At 35.9% G+C, this 5,441-nt stretch overlaps 1 long non-coding RNA gene across 1 annotated transcript; it reads right to left on the bottom strand.

Annotated features, from left to right (window-relative positions):
- Nucleotides 1–1,142: 1,142 nt before the first annotated feature.
- Nucleotides 1,143–3,118, bottom strand: LOC103521778. Its single transcript, XR_001809849.2, has 3 exons — nucleotides 2,982–3,118; nucleotides 2,372–2,505; nucleotides 1,143–1,826 (listed from the first exon to the last, which is right to left on the bottom strand). It is a non-coding gene; the product is annotated as an uncharacterized LOC103521778 (long non-coding RNA).
- Between the last annotated feature and the right edge of the window lie 2,323 nt (nucleotides 3,119–5,441).

Genomic DNA, 5,441 nt, shown 5'->3' with positions numbered 1-5,441 from the left:
TTTCCTCTGTTTCGAGCCTTCCCCGGGCCGTTGGGAGACGGGAGATTTATGGGCAGGACACATTTACAAAGAATCCGTCATAATCCGTGTATGGATCAATGGACTTTTTACCAGGTTTTATAAACATTAACATACCAACATTTAACTTTCTCCTTTATTGCGGGCGTATAATAAAAGTTTCATACGGTTGTACATTATGGAAAAGGGTTTATTGGCCACTTTAAAAAAATACCCACGGAATGTCATCATCGCGTAATTTCATGGACGTTTGAGTCGCCACAATTGTCAGAATACGTGCGGAACCATTAATTTTTTGCGCAATCTGTCACATGTCTGAGAAGAAAAGACTCAGAAAGTGCCTCGTACGAACAGTACTTAGGTTCTGCGAACTGGCCAAACGAAATACTAATAAATAGAGAAGTACGGTCTTATAGTTTTGTTAAGAGAGGTCTTGGCATCCTACGTATAAACTTATGGCCAGATGAGTTAAAACCATGGGCATGCGTGGAGCTTTCTATGCAAATTTCCCTTTTATAGAGTAAGAGTAAGCTAGGCGGCAGAGGTCTGACATTGTGCTGAGGTGTAGACTCTTACGAAAAAGAAGAGAACTGAGTTGTTTTACAAATGTAAAAAAATTTAGAGCCCCCCCCCCCCCCCCCTCTACCCCTCCAAAATGCTGGCTACGGGCCTGCTTTGACATCATATCTAGGCAGTTATAATTATAACAGACCTGTTTAGTAAAAAAAAAAGAAGAAGAAAAGAATCAAACGAAGGCATTTTTTTGGGATTACCAAAAGAAATCAAACAAATATAATTTTGAAAAATCAAAAAGAAAATCATAAATACCTTATTCGTTATTCAAAATTAAATAATGAAAAAGAGTTTACTATGTATATTACACTTTACAGAATTATAATAGCATCAGAAATGCAGCTTCTATCAAATTTAACTTTGAGACCTTTTTTTAAGGCATCTCGTACCTACTTAAGATACATGTCTCAGAATATTTGTCTCTAATCTCAAAGTTAAATCTGATAAGATCTGAGCATTCTTGTTAAACTTATCGATTAATTATCAACTAGATATAAAACTATCTTTGGCATTTATAAAATATATTTCTATTTCATAATTCATAAAATTGTTAGCTCCCTACTCTCTGCTTAAAATACCTGCTTCAAGAAATTGCATGCCTTTTTTAATGTCCTCCCAAAAAGAACCTAATCAAAGCATTTTAATAATTCATTAGTAATTTCACAGTCTTATTCAAGAACATAGAAACTGTTGAAAATGTGAAAATTTTATGTACATAATAATTGATATGACTAGTCTAAAATATTTCATTTGACATTTCTAACCAAGCTTTATAGGATAGGTGTCGTGACGTAACGTGATGGTATTGTGCCTGTCCTGAACGAAATCACCTACAATATTGGGAAAACTTAGAACTACATCTTTCTGACTCCCCATGACTTCATGTGACGTGACGTGATGGTAGTGTGTTTCTACCTCAACTTTCGCTGTTGGTTCGATTCGTTTCGTTTCGAGAAAATTCAGAAAACTGTTGTTGTAGTGTCACCAGGAACAAAATCCAAACACAGGTTCTGTGTTTCTGCTTTTCCTTCCAGAAAGCAAACCATTTAATCATGATTCCAATTGATTTCCTAGTTCATGTCTCTTGAAAGTTCCTCCGCAAAAGATTGGATCAAATGGGACATCCGCCTGCTGCAGCTCCTGGTCAGATCGAAGTTCAAGAAATTGAAGGCGACAGACCGTGACAGACAGACGAGAAGAAGAATTCACAGCCTTTGTAAACAACAGCAAGACCTCTGTAATGCAAAAATAATGACATTTTTATAGCACCTATTGATTACACAATATTTAATGTTAATGTTAAAGAGACCATACCAGTCTAGTTAGCTTGGAATTGGAAGGTAGCGCGTCTGCCTTGTAAGCGCTAGGTCGCGGGTTCTGTTACCGCCCGGGGCGGATTTTATCTTCAACAGATAAGGTTCGTTCTCCGAACGGCTGGCTTTCTCCTATCCAGTCTTCCTTCTTTCTTCGCTTTTGGTATGATAAGACCTCTGCAGTTACAATTCCCTCTATCAAACCTATTTAAAAAATTGCCTATAGTCTAACCTCTAACAGCTCTAACATGAGGTTACTTTAAATCTAGTACCAGTATATCCTTCAATGTAAAGGCGAACTGATAACCAGAGACTGCCAGAATATGGCACTTATTTTGCCAAAATATGGCACTAAAAAAATATGGCAATATGGCACTTATTTTTCCACAATATTGCACTAAAAACATGGCAATATCGCACTTATTTTGGGAAAATATGATATTTGAAGGTCTCTGCTGATAACTTACCACTAACGCTGTCTGGTTCAGATGTAGAAGTAGTTGTCGTAATCTGCTAGGAGTGAGGTACTAGCAGTCTCGGGCTGTGATAGGGAGAGACGAGAGGAACTGGGAATTGACGGTAACTCGGGACACCAAGACGTCTGAAATGAGAACAATCGGAAGAGGTAAGTATAGGTACATAGGTACTGATTTCACTACTTGAGAGTTAAAGCCTTGCTCCTATCTGTACTAAACCCTACTCTATATTAACAATGGCAACAAAAAGCTAACAATTCTGGTTGACAATGTGAGGCAAAGAATCATTATACCTACGAGTATTGTGACATTAGACAAATTCATGTTGATGCAGCATCAATTTAGTTAGGTACATAAAATGTATACTTTTCAGCAAAGTTAGAAATCTTTTGAACCTTGCGAATCCAACAGAATTAGCATCACAATTGGACAGCATTCAGCAGAAAAGAACCATCCATAAGGAAAATTGCCTTCGATAGGAGCTTAAGGAATTTCGTGGTCACATATTTCGGCATATTCTGTTGCTAGCATGTTAATATTTTTTTCACTGGGTGTTATTGTACAGCCTACAACTCTATCAGAATACCTCTTCGGTACTTACCTTGCTCTTTGAGCGGGACCTGTAGTCTGGATTCCTCCGGATGAGGAAATGGTACTGACTGAACGACGGCCAAGAGGACTGAACACGGAGGACATTGTCATCGTGGTGTAACTTGCGTTGGTACTCTTGACTCTCTGACACCTGGAGGAAGAATAGGGAGATTTTAGTTAATAGGAAAAGAGAGATTTTAGTTAGGAAGAATTGGGAGATTTTAGTTAAGAAGAATAATAATAATAATTGTTCTTGTTTATACTGCTCGCATAGGACTGAAAAGTCCCTTTACTCCAGCAGTAGGCTACTACTATTATTGTGGTCAAATTCTCAAATTATATGAGGATAAAATTCCATACCTCGGCTGGGATTGAACCCACGCCCTCCTGTTTACCAGGCGAGCGCCTTGACCACTACACCACCTATAATGAAAAATATAAGTAGGTACCTAATACCACCCTACTAAAAATTAAAAACATAAATGGGCTCAGAACTGGCAGAGTTTTCCATTTTACACCTTCTTTTGTGTATATACCCTTGCAATATTGTAATCTATAATTGATGCAAATAAACAAATTACAAATATTGCTTGACCCGTTCATTGGTCAAGCCTTGGGATTTGCCTATTCAAAGATTTATTTCTGTCTTATTTGGACTCAATCAAGCCCTCCCTCCCAGTACCTCGGGGGTAAGATATTTCGTTGCGTGTTAAACGGAGGTCAATTCCCATCCCAAAGAAAGGCTGGGTGCACCTCCTCCCCCTCTCAAATTACACACCTCTCTCTTCTGAGATTTTTTTGTTTACGTCTTTCAAGAAATCAAGAATTTACTCGCGTTTCGGAATTGGGTCAAAAGTTGCTGTCGAAAAAAAGGAGTCGGAAATTTTCAGCACATGGCCTTTTCGTTTTCACTTTTTTTCCCTCAACTGACTAAACTTACCTACCTTGGTGTACCTACCTACCGGCCTGCCTCGGTGGTGTAGTGGTCAAGGCGCTCGACTGGTAAACAGGAGGGCGTGGGTTCAATCCCAGCCGAGGTATGGAATTTTATCCTCAATATAATTTGAGAATCTGACCACAATAATAGTAGTAGCCTACTGCTGGAGTAAAGGGACTTATCAGTCCTATGCGAGCAGTATAAATAAGCACTACATATTATATTACATATTATAGTAGACCTAGAATTGACTAAAATTTAAGTAATACAACGAAAATCCTTTGCAATTTTAAATTTTCTGTGTAAAATATTCTATCTCATCCATAATCAGTTTGCATTTCCTCTTTTGGTATCGCTTACCATAATACATAGATATTATGGGTACGAAATAAGTCATTTCCTTCAGAGGAAAACTACTCTCACTGTAAATTTAGATGTCTTTATAGATACACAAAAAAGCTAATCGAAAAAATGGACGCAAATTAATGAAAAAGTACGCTTTTTCCTGAAGATTCACTTAGGTAAATCATAGACATCAAAACAATCTTCCGTGATGGGAATCTTCAACTGGAGTAACGAAAGCGCACTCTAAATCCTAGAAGAGCTAAAGCGGATGTCTAGTGTCTGTGTCTACTACGTCATAAAGACTATACAGAAATTCATTTTAAATGATTTATAACTAAACAACAAATGAAAAAGGGGAAACATGTAACCAAAATTCATTAAGAAAAAACACTCAGTCTTATATTTTCGTTCTGTGAAAAGTTTAAAATCAGTTCTTCATTTTGCTTAGATGTATCTTCGGTATAAAGTATAAACCATAATCAGTTTACGTTCTTTAAGTATGTATTTGCAAACAACGTGTCTCTTACGAGTTACCCTTCAATCCATTTTATCTTTTCACAAAACAAAAAGAATCATAATAATAATTCTAATTATATTTAATAACTACTTGACATATTTAATAACTACTTGACATTTACACTTTTTTGACAAGAGCCTTATTTACAGTTTAATTTACATGATAATAAAAATTAACAAATATTATTATTATTTTTTTTTTATTTTTTAATATTTTTTAAAAAATAACAAATAGGTAGTTATTTACAGTAAGATTCCCCTTATTTGAAAAGATGTGGACTTGTTGAGCTTTTCTATCGGTGAAAGTTGATTTCGCTTTAAATATTGTGTAATTTGGAGTAATCTGAATTTTATTGAGAACAGAAATGAATTAAAGAAGCACCTTTTACCAGTGTATTTCTATGGCATTTAACGAAGGAATTGAGGTTATCGAGCTCAAAGAAGCTCCGATATTAAATAATTTTGTTGCGTTTGAACAAATATTTTCAATCACGGATAAGTTAGTAGTAATGAGTTATGGTTATGGCTATGGAAAATCAACAGTTCTAAAATAAGAATAAATAAAATCTTTTTTGTTCGTATTTTTTTCCTAATATTTGAGATCACAAATTTTGAAACAACTAAAACAAGAAGAATAGCGTGTAACCTGTCAAAATCTCAGAACAACATGTA

This window comes from Diaphorina citri, unplaced genomic scaffold (genome assembly GCF_000475195.1).
Source record: "Diaphorina citri unplaced genomic scaffold, Diaci psyllid genome assembly version 1.1 scaffold5922, whole genome shotgun sequence".
NCBI lineage: Eukaryota > Metazoa > Arthropoda > Insecta > Hemiptera > Psyllidae > Diaphorina > Diaphorina citri.
This window is presented reverse-complemented; position numbering and strand designations above follow the sequence as displayed.